Source organism: Protopterus annectens, chromosome 8.part0 (assembly GCF_019279795.1).
Source record: "Protopterus annectens isolate FY-2018-M chromosome 8.part0, PAN1.0, whole genome shotgun sequence".
In the NCBI taxonomy this organism is placed as follows: Eukaryota; Metazoa; Chordata; order Ceratodontiformes; family Protopteridae; genus Protopterus; species Protopterus annectens.
The window spans coordinates 1,506,700,975-1,506,713,262 of record NC_056741.1 but is presented as its reverse complement, the minus strand read 5'-3'; the positions used below and the strand labels follow the sequence as shown (position 1 = coordinate 1,506,713,262).

The 12,288-nt window shown below is 39.0% G+C and overlaps 1 protein-coding gene across 5 annotated transcripts in view; it reads left to right on the top strand.

The window, feature by feature from the left end:
• The window catches only part of TMEM45B (transmembrane protein 45B), a 409,261-nt gene that overhangs the window by 244,740 nt on the left and 152,233 nt on the right, over window positions 1–12,288 (top strand). The window lies entirely within an intron of this gene.

The window sequence follows — 12,288 nt, the reverse complement described above, 5'->3', positions numbered from 1 at the left end:
GAGCCCTGCACCTACATATTATTTTATTCAGAAGACTATCACAGAGCTGTCAACACGTGTATTGTACTGTGTTGAAGACCATCACAAAGCCCCCTTCCCCCACTTAAATACTGTGTTGCTCTGCTGTTATTAATGACGTTTGGTTCTCAGGTTGCATCAGAGCACAGGTTTTCACTCACTGGAAACATTCACCTCAGTTGTCACACTATATGACATACATCAGTCATTTGGCTCTCAAAAATCTTCAGTACTACAGGATGAAGACAATATTCCACAATGAACTATGACTCATAATAATTTATGATGGCCAATAGGATCTACAATCAGTAAACATTATAATACTTACTACATTCAATCTCTCTGTACTTTTCACTTCAGTTCTCATATTTTATTATGCACTGCACATTTTGCTCAATGTCTGTTGCACATTATGATTAAGATTGAAAGGAATAACTTTGCCTTCCTGCAAGTATTTTATTTTTTTCTCAGCTTTCAGCAGCAGGTCAGTTTGCTAAAATATATCCTGTAAAATCCTGCCTTGCTTACATAATTTTTTTTACTTACAAGGCATGCAGTCACTATACAGGATTTGTTTCTAGCTTTGAAGTAAAACAGTCCTCTGCACAATATAATTTAATTCTGTCACACTTACCTCAGTCCTTTTCAAAGCTATCCTTAGATATTGCAGAGGCATTACATGTGTCTAATGCATAGCTTTGTCCTCACTGTACCCTCTCCAGCCACATACTGTCCAGTTCAGTGGACCTGGAAAAGTAAACGGGTAAAAGTTCTACCCCATGTTGCCATGTCTATACACAGTATGAGGTCAATGGAACAGCTGTTCAGGAGCACAAGTTGTTTGGGGGTGAGTCAGCAAGTCAGAGTTGTTGGTTGAGTGTGAGTGCAGCAATGCCATTCATTTAAGAAGCTGCAGTTGATACTGTGGCTGCTTAAATGAATGCATTTAGTTGTTTGCATTCTGAGTGCATATTTGTAACTGTATAAAGGAACCAGTGTAAGCTCTTTGCTACAGTTACAGGACTTTTTGTGTGGTTCAGAAAGAGCAGGAGGACATATAATTATCATTTACATTATGCAAAAAAAGAATGGTCCAGATGACATTCTTGAAGAATGAAAGTAAAACTGGGATTTGATTTGATTTTTTCAGTAACTAAGTAGTTGTATCCTATGCCTCCTAGAAATGTATTTTCTTCAGCTTCAGGTTGAGGGGAGAAGTGCCATTCTGGTATATCAGACATTGCCCAGGGCACCAAGTGACATAGCCCAGAGTGTCTTGCATGGAAGCATACCTCTCAACCTCTTAGTTTAAGAAATCTGGACAAAGCCTGACAACATGGGGGGGGGAGCAAAGGCCCCAAAATAGGGGCATATTTTAAATAATGCTCTTATAAACTTAGAATAACTTAGAATAACAGGGTTTGATTAACATACATTTTCTGAAGGGTTTGAAGTCTGAAACTCAAATGCATGTCATTATTTAGTGACTTCAATCCTCAGATCAGCTCAGTGATTTGCTAGAAAACCACAAGTCTAATGAGAAACAGACCAAAATATGAGGCAAAAATCTGGACATTCTGTGAAAATCTGGACAGTTGAGAGGTATGTGTTGAAGAATGAATATTGTGTAAGAGCCATACTCTAGATGGTAGAATTAATCATTCAACTCATGCACCACCTAATCCAGAATCACCTTATGGCAGACACTAGGCATGGCTTCCATCCTCATCACAGCACTACTTCAGCCCTCCTAGCCTTTACTAACACCATAAACCATAATTGCAACAATAATTATATATCCTCAGCCCTCTTCTTGGATCTTTCCAAGGCTTTCAATATGGTTGATCACCAACTTTTAATCCACACCCTGCAAACATTTTGTCTAGATACTAGAGCCCTTCAATGGTTTCAATCCTACCTGAATGGTCGACAGCAGGCTGTCCTCTGGCAGAACAAACTCTCTAACCTTCTACCTAACACCCTTGGAGTACCACAAGGCTCTATATTAGGGCTCTTGCTGTTCTCCATCTTCATTAATGACCTTTATACTGTCATCCCAAAAGTCAGCTGTATCCAATATGCTGATGACTCTACTCTGATTTGCTCAGCCACATCTCCAGTAGAGTTATGGTCAGCTACCCAGACCACCTTTAATACAATAGAAAACTGGCTTTCTGAACGTCATCTGATCCTAAATCCCAAAAAAACTAAAATGCTGTTATTTTCACCAACACGTAGGTCTACAGCTTTCACCTTTACCATAAATTCAAATTATGGCACAATAATCTCCCATGACCCCTCTACAAAACTATTAGGTGTCATCATAGACAATAATCTAAAATTCGACCTACATGTTGACCAAACTATCAAAACCATCAATAAAAAACTAGGGTCACTTTGCAGAATTAAAGCCTTCCTAACCCCTCCAGCTAAAATTGCCATAGCTCGCTCTCACCTTCTTTCAACCCTTCTGTATGCATCCCCTCTACTCTTGAATTTAAACAAGACTGTCCTTAACAAACTCTCAATTTGCTACAACCACATTGCCAGGTTTGCCACTGGGCTGCCTTTTAGGACACATTATTGCATCAATCTAAATCAGCTTGGGTGGCTTGAACTACCCAGCCTAATCCAGTATAACCAATTGATTATGGCCTATAAAATCCTCTATAATCTGGACAATACTCCTGCACTTAAAAATATTATCACCCCCTATAACAATCCTAGACCCCTTCGATCCTCTAACAAACTACTAATTCAGACTAGCAAAATTAATAACACAGCCGGTGACTCTATCTTTGCAAACTCTGTAAGTAGATCCCGGAACTCTCTTCCAGCTGATATCACCTTACTTTCCACCTTAGGTCAATTTAAAACTAGACTCAAACAACATTTGTCACTTAACTGGCTATGTCAGTGTATCAAGCCTGGCTAACTCTCTCTAGAATGTGTAAAAATCTGTTAACCAGTTTACTGTGTAATTTAATTTAATCCTGACTTGCACTCAGGATTAACTCTAACCTGTGGAATTTGTTTAATTTGCTTACTTATGTAATCTCTGTAAATAGCCTGTTTGTACTATGTAATGCTGGTATTATGTAATGCTGTATCTGCTTACCCTTGGAGCTTTTCTCCCCGGGCCTCCGCTGAAAATGGACATGCATCCAGTCGGACTATCCCGGTCAACAAATGTAAAATAAAAAATAAAAATAAAAAAAAATTTGTTTTCATTCATAAAACAAAAGCAATGTAATCTTCATGCATGGATAGCATTAAACTTTTATTGCTTAATATCATATAAATGACATCTTGCTATGTGCTCCACATTTTGCTAACAAAGTCTGCATTAATACATTTGTTTAATTCTTAACACCTTACTTGCAAAATACATAAAATATATTTTCCTCAAGATATTGGCATAACTTCTACACCTCTTTTTAGGAAGTGTGTCTTTGATATTGGCTTAATATGGTGAAGCCTGAGCCATCAATCTTTTTTTAAACTGCACAGGAACCTAGCAGTAAACTGGAAGCCTCGATTCAAATATCTGAGATATGTTTCACTGGGAATGGCCTCCGTGATACACCTTAGAGATTCAAGTGTATGATGCACATAATATTGTAGATGAGGTACATAAATTTGGAGGAAAGGAGCAGATTGGCAATGTTAGAAGGTAAATTACAGGCATGTCATAAGCCAAAAAAGAACTTACACCATAGGTATTTTTCTTTTAAACATGAGATGCAAAAAAACCTACTGGCTGTGAATTTGGGCAGTTATATAATTCTCTGACAAGAAACAGAATTGTGTATGGCATATAAATAATTACGTTATCAGTTTTTTTAAGTGAATCAGACTTGATGCTAGAGAAAGTCTCAGATATGTCTAGTACAAATAAACAATCAAATGTAAAGTTAAAATCTTTAACATAGAGCATACAAGTGTTGGGCTTTGATACTGAACCTGAAAATAAGGAGACAAATCCTAACTGTTATAAAAACTGAAGAGCAATATATATTCTCCCTATATGTTATCCAAAATGATACCTAGTAACAAACAAGTAGCAAAGAACCATACATAATGCATCTTCTATGGCTGCATGCATGAAAAAAATGTACTAAAAGGCAAAAAAAGTCAAGACTGCATAAAGTTTATGTTTATTGGCCATTAAATCAGAATTTACTTTAATATAAAAAGTTGCAAAAGCTGAGTATTAAAATACCAAAGACATGCAAAGATGAAAACAGTGAAATATTTTTAAGTATTTTAGAAATGTATTTGTGGAATGTGTCTCTGAATATGGTACAAGAGACACCCAAATACACATACTATAATGTATTATAATGTGACAATAAGCCAGAGAATGAAACTGCAAAATTTGGTCTGAAAAGTTAATTATAAATGGAAAGTTTGACAGTGGATCTGAGTGCAACATAAATGTCTACCTTTAGAAGTTTGACTCTGAACTGCAAGCAGAGTCTGCATGTGTATTTTTGCCATACTCAGGGCATAAACCGATGCTGCTGGGTCAAAGCTGCTTGATTTGGCTTGTAACAATAAAACACACAAAACAATTCATGTAGCAGCTCTGAAATCTCTGCTAAGGATACTTGACGGAGATGCATGTGTCAATGTGACAATTTAAGCAACTGTGATAGCTTCTGCTTAAATGGCATTCAATCAGCTTTGGGACTGCTGTAAGAGTAAAGGGAAATTATCAGTACAAAACATCGATTAGTTCTGAGCTTGCAAGGCTGATTAGATAGCCTGCCTGCTTGACAGATTGGCATCATTTCTACATTGCTGATCTCACCCTCATCATTAAAAGAGTGAATAAGTGAGTGTGTGTGTGTGTGTGTGTGTGTGTGTGTGTGTGTGTGTGTGTGTGTGTGTGTGTGTGTGTGTGTGTGTGTGTGCGCGTTTATGAAAGGAACTGCAACAACTTCCAGCAAGGAACTAGTATAGCTCTTTGCTGAGCAAAGCTAACCAATTTCAGGCCCAGCCCAGTTTGCACTGAGACAATAAAAGTCACATTATAGAATGAAATTGGAAACATAAGATATAGTACAAAGGCATGGTAGAAATACAGATAAAATACAACATTACAGGCATCTTATATCGTGTGAAGGGTATTTGTTACCAAGTGACTATTTTATGGGATATTTTTCCTGTGGTACAGCAAAGAATGCTTAAACTCAATCTCTTTGCTTCGTCTCAGATCTGGAGGACTACACACACAAGAAAAATTTTTTTTTGTACACAGGAATAATCTACAAACACCGCGCAATGAGTGATAAGCGCTTTCGTTCCTTTATTCCAAATAACATAACTTCATCAGAACTGAAGGACTGTTTTTTTTTTAATCCTCAGCTTGTTTGAAGGGTAACAGCTGACTTTACTCACGGTGCCAACTTACCCAGTTGCAGCTCTGTCTTATCCTATCATCTATCTTTTCCAGTAAGCGCTATAATCAGCAACACAAGGCAGTATATTTTAACTATCAAGTATTTCTTGAATTAACATCTATTGATATTCAGTTTGTTACTAACATGCTGTTTTTATCACACTTTTCTTTCCTTTTTTTTCCAAAGTTAACCTATTCGGTAGATTCTTGCCGTCATGATACCGATTTCCTTACTAACCGACAGGAAGACATTTGAAGAATTTTTTGCTAAAAATGATTTGCAAGTTTGTAGGATCAGCAATCAAGTAAAATAACAATCCCTTTGCTTAATGTGCTACAGTTGCATACCCACCACTGAAATCCCATGCAACTGTATTCCTGAGTTTTATGTAAAGCAGCACTTCTAAAGTCATTGGAAGTAGTTTGCGAGTATAAACGTAACACTTCTAAAATCGTTGGAAATAGTTTGCAAGTATTACACTTGCTCAGAAGTATTTAATGCGTTTTAAGTGATTCTTCAATATGTAATACAAAAATTCAAGTACTAAGAAGTTTTTAGTTGCTGTCTCATGAAAGTGTTTATTCAGACTCATCTTCATCTCTTCTCACTGCTTGTGGTATGGGGTCTAGACATAAAGGACGGTGGGGGAAATATGCAGTTTCTTATTTTGTATGAACCTGGACTTTTTGTATTCGTATATCAATACATGTAAGAAGTGGTAGTAGATGACAAAAGTTAAAAACTGTTCCTACAAGAAATTGTCATTAAACTGAAGAAGATCGGCATGAAATAGATTATTAATTTAATGAAATTGAATGGAATGCAGCTCTTAAAACAAGAGAGTCTTTTCACCACCTTGTAACTCAATAACCCAAAATGTTTTATCATGGAAATCCACAAGCAAACAATGATCTAATATTAAGAAAAATGTTTTGAGCACCAATTTAGTTGTAGGCCCCTTCAGAAATAAACGTGATACAGCTAATTAGATCTTTTAAACCCAAGATAATTGGCTCTAGTGCACACCCTAATTTTAGATTTCATTGTTTAGTATGCACTGATAACATACTAGATAAATCTATGGTTTTATTTATCTCTATGCTCCATATTATAGCCAATCTGATTTTATTGCTACTATCCAAATTTAGAACATTATTCTTTTGTTAGGAAAGACTGAAACACAGTACTAAATACCTATAAAGACAGATCTGCTAAAATTAAACATTTTAGTGTTAAGACGTTGGTCTCAATTACCAACATTCATATGGAATGTGATATTTTTATCTGTCCTCATGCTATTACATATTCTTTTCTTTACTACCTTTACTTCCTTTATACTTCAGAACATAGGAACAATACTAGGCAAGCAATCACATGCACTTTTAAATGTCTAGCCATATATGCCTTTAAGCTGATTCACTTAAAAGTTCTTGTCACCCTTTATAAACACTTAATAATGATCACATCCTAAAATCAAGCCGAGCTGTGCATAATACCCTGGTATAAATGTGTTTCTACCCATTCAGTCTTCAAGACTAAACCTTAAAACATAGGCAAAATAGAAATTTGCTTGACTTGTGGTAACATTTCATAGGCTGGGAATATATTGAGTTAGGGACCTATCCCTTCAGTAGTTATTTATTTGGGGATATGCTTCTAGGTCCTTATTACAGGAGTTTGTAAGAGCCACTGGTTTAGGGAAAAATAGGAGGTCAAATAGGACTGGGTCTTCCATGGCTTGAAAAGTTAGACACAGGTTACCTCAGAGCTTCTGAACAGTTGAAGGATTTAAGACTTTTTTTTTTTGCGTTAGAAAACATTGGCATCTTTCCAGATGAAGGATGGCCTATCCACAAACCCAGGTAATTACAGGTCCATTAGCCTGTCTCACTCACCATGCTTCTAAACAGGATAATTACAGGTCCATTAGCCTATTTAGGAGCATAGCAAGTTAAACAACTGGACCAAGGCATGCAGAACATGCTCTGTTTGGTCTTAATTTTGCATGGTCTATTCAGAGGAAAAAGTGACAATTTTGAAGGGGAGAAGGAGGGAGGGTGGTCAAGGTGGATGGAGTGGAACTATAAGGATCCATTGTTATGGTAAGTACATAACGTCTGTATCTTTTTAATTGCCCTGCTTGTCCAGCATGACTTATAGAAAGAACAAAATTCCCAGCTACTTGGCCTCCTGGGTGGCATCATGACAGATTTCCTTCAAGATGGGAGGATCCAAATAAAGAACTGTTTCTAGAAATAATGTCCAGTCTGTTGTGACTGGTGGAGGTATGCACTGTTGATCAGGTTACTGCAGCACAAATATCATTTGTGGAGGAGGTCTTGAAGGCTATCAAAGTGGCAATGGACTCTGTGGAATGCAATTTGGGTTTAGAGGCAAGGGATTTGTTGCTGATAGCCAGCTGCATTGGGTGGCTCTTTGGTACAGTGCAAGTAAAATGAAGTCATATCTGGATGTCTTGTATATGAAGCTGAACTTTTCCTTTGTTGGTATAATTTTGAATGAAGTTTGGCAGGTTAGTAGTCTGGTTCAGAGCTGATTCAATAGTAACCTTAAGGATAAAGAAAGGCCTAACTAAGATTTTGTCCGAATAGAAAAGTAAGTATGGAGGTTTGTAGTATAAAGCATGAAGCTCAGAGATCATTCTTGCTGAAGTATTAGTTACTATGACAGGTATTTTAGACCACATTAAGTAGCAGATTCAAAGGGTGTTCTGGAAAGAGCTTGTAAAACTAAGTTTCAATCCCAAGACATTGTGGAATTTTTAATTGGGGGGTCTAAGAAGAAACGTTTCCATTAAAAAGGCTCTATAAATGTCCTACAAGACTAAGTAGAATTAAAGCCCTGATGATATCTGGAAATAGCCATCAACTGGACTTTGATAGATGAATACCTAGAACCTGAGTGAGAGAGAGTCATGAAAAAGTGAATTACTACAGGTATAGGAGTTGAGAAGGGGTTCTGGGCCTTGGTAAACTGCCCAAATAGAGAACCTCTTCCATTTACTGTTGTAAACTTTTTGGAAGTACCATTCTGAGAGGCAGACAGAATATGAACTCCTTTGTCAAAGAAAGGAAAGCTATTTGCCATCACTAGAATTAGAGAAACCATACAGTTAGTTTGAGGAAACAATGTCCGGTTGAGGCTTGCCAGATGGATTAGACAAGAGATCCTGGAAAGGAAAAAAAAAGCCAGGGCTGCTTCTTAAGATGAGGCCACAGCATGGGGCACCACATCTGCCTAGATCAGGAGGGTGCTATGATGATAATAGATGCACTGCACAGTAAAACTTTCTGGAGGAACTTTATCATGATGGGTGGTGGAAGAAAGGCATAAGGTAAACCAGGTGGCTAAAGATGGACCATATGCTGGGTGACCATCTCTGCAGAGGGATGACTGCAAAGCAACTGTTGCATTTTGTATTGCTTGGGGAGACAGAATACAACAATGCTGACCCCTGCAGTGGAAAGGGGTTTGAGCTACTGTTTGATTGAAAGATCACATGTGAGGCATCAAAACACAGCCGAGCCTGTCTGCTATATAGCTAGCACAACCTGGGATATGCATTTATATCAGAAAACATCAAGGCTATCACCCACATGGCCTCACTGTATAAAATGGTTAAGATTGGGTTCTGTTTTGATTGTTTATGTAGCACACTAAAAAAGTGTTGTACAAGTGGATAGAGATCATACATGGGAAAGGTAGCCCTAAAATAACTGCAGTGCTAGAAGGACTACCCTCATCTCCAGGACTCAGATGTGAATATGGATCTTCTGTAGTGTCCATGTACATTAGGCTGCCCTTTCCTCAAAATGCCCCCTCAAATAGCTGAAAGGGCCATCCCTGCTGACAGAAAGGGTAAAGTGAATTGACACCCAAGAGGGACTAATGGTAAATGAATTCACTATAGGACAGGATATCTTCAGGCAGAGCAGACACAGGTGGAAAAGCTAAGGGGGTGATAGGACAGACCGCTGGACACTGAGTGTCCACTGGTGCATTCTCATATGGTATCTTACATGCAGCACAAGACTTGTGGATGCTACCCATCATGCTTAAAACATGAAGTGCCAGAAAACCTGGAGGAGTAGTTGTCTGTAGATGCTTGGCAAATGAAGGTCTGAGAGAAAAGTTTTCCACTGGCAACTTTACAATCTTTGTAGTGGGATTCAAATAGCATCTGATAAAATCTATGGTCTGTGTAGGCCTCCAGGTTTGATTTTAAGATTTACTGAAATTATCAAGGGCAGACAAATGAAGCAAGTAGTCTCTTTGTGAAATGAATGATTCTCTTGTGATAAGAGAGCAACTGCCTAAGTATGGGAACATCTAGAAACCTTTCAGTATAAGATGGGTTGTGACTACTGCTACACACCTGTGGCAAGACCAAATGGCAGGAAACAGGACTGATAGTTATTGGCCCTAAGTCTCAAGAGGAGGTACTTTCTAGATGGCTTTGCAATCTTCATGTATACATAAGCATCCTGAAGGTCAATCAAACAGATCCAGACCCCTTCCTGAAGAAATGGAAGAATAGACTGCACCATGCCCATCTGGAATTTTGCCTTTATTACATAAATGCTTAGGCTACTTAATCTACATAGGTCAGTGTTCAGTGGATTTCTTTGGTACCAAAAATAACCTAGAAGAGATGAGAATGTTCTCTGGTCTGGTGGGACCTCTTGAATGGCTCTTTTTTTGAAGGAGTTGGGAAATCTCCTGAGCTGCTGCTCTCCTTTGTCAAGGTGGCACATCTATGAGAGGTGGCAACACGTGCTTTGGAAATATTATGAAGGAAATATTGTAGCCTGTGGATATTATGCTGTTCACCAATTTTCATGTGTGATGGCCTTCCAAGAACCCAAATGAAGAGACAGTCAGGGCTTGACTTTCTCCAGAGTGGAACAGTTAGGCAAACCTTCAGGAGCACTGGGGGACTTTCCTGAGAAAGACACACCCCTGATTTTGTATACCCTCTTTTCCCCTGGGAAGTTGTCCATTGACTGTCCCTTCCTTTGATATAAGAGGTCCTGTCTGAGAAGGGCTCAAATGCAGGACTCTGACTTCTTAAATCGGAGCACTTTGTTGCCTTTCTGGTTTCTAGAAAAGGACCTCTGAGTTGTCTCTAAGTGGACTTCATAGCAGACAATGTCTACCTTTCCTACTTGTTCTTCAGTCCTACAGTTAAGGGATAACTGCTAAACAGTGAGGTCTCATAATATGGGGAATTAATGAAAAATGCTTTGAAGTTGTAAGCAAAGTAACAGAAGTGGAAACAGGCAAAGTGGCACATGATGATGCAGGTGCCCACTGTTCTGACTGCTCCATTTGCTGCTTTCTGGAGTAGTCAGATAGAGAGGTTAGTGATGGACAACATGGTTGACAACTGCAATTTCAGTTCTTTTCTAACATAGGTTCATAGATTAGTACTAAGCTAACTGCCCTTGCGAGCCATTTTAAGCCTAGCCAATTATCCCTTGTGAGACTCAAACCCTGCACCTTGTGTTTGTAAGGCAAACACCTTAACCATTAGGCCACCCTCCCAAGGCAACAGAGCAGGGCATCCAAAGCTTTTTCAGCTAGATCCCTCTGGAACCTTGCTATATGAATAAAATAGTATAAATGCATAGACAGAAAAAGTATGGGAAAGTGTGCACTTCCCCATACAAACCATACTCTGTAAATCTCTACTGGGAGGCTGGACCATGGCAATTTCTTCTGAAAGTTCCTTTTTGGTGGCAGCTGTCACAATAATAGAATCAACAAGCTCTGGCATAAGGGCCAAGTCCCAAATATTTTCAGTGAAAATTTTTTTCTTTGTATGTAGTCACTACATCTGACCCAGTTATTATAAGATCATAGGAGGTTACTAGGCTATTGGCCCTGAGGTTCTTTTAAGCCAAGCCAAGAGTTTAGCTCATGTTTAGACAAATCAGCACCTGATGCAACTGTCCAGCAGGGACATGGGTGGAATTCCAGGGGTATATTTTCTGTTTCCCATCCAGTTATCCAGGTTGCGCTTAAAAAAGAGGTAAACAGGTACTCTGCTTGATGTGGAGAGAGAGTCTATTCCATAGATGGGGGAGTCTCTCAGACACAAATCTATCCTGCTAACAAGTCTTGTTGATGTCACAGACCCGGTGAAGGCCATGCATGCAGGGTACTTGAGTGAAGCTTGACTTGCGGATATGCAGCAGTCCCATCAAGATGGGTTCCGTGATTGCATTGTATGCCAGACAGAGGAGTGTGTATGAAACTGAGTAGAGGGATAGGGCTTTTAGCCTATCTGTGTATGGTAGATGTTTGAGGCTCTGGATTCTCCTGGTGAGTAATCTCTGTGGTCTCTCCAGCTGCTGCATGTGCTTTGTGAGGTACATGCCAAAAGGGGTGTTGCACTCAATAATGGACCTTATAAGGAACGAATACAGGGATGTTATATCCTACTTCTCCCTGGATGAGATACCGTTACAAAAGTCAGGATGTTATCACCCTGGGTGCCCAAATACCTCACAACTGATTGTATGCTTAGGGCGCTCTTATTAATGTGACAATTTGTGGGAATGTCACTCTCCCAAAGGGGATGATCATGCATTTTTTGGTATTCAGCTTGAGACCGTGTTTCTGGTACCAGTCATTGTCTGAGTGAGACCCTCTTGGAGGATGTCCACATCACTAGGGGAATTGATGACAGCATCCAGCTTGCAGTCATCTGCAAACTTGGTCAGCCATTGGTTTTGGCCTGCACCTTAGAAAAGTATATCCCAAATAACAAAGGCCCCAACACCGAACCCTGGGGTACGCTGCTTGTTACGGGACTACTGCTTGAGGTGGCTTCCCCTATTTT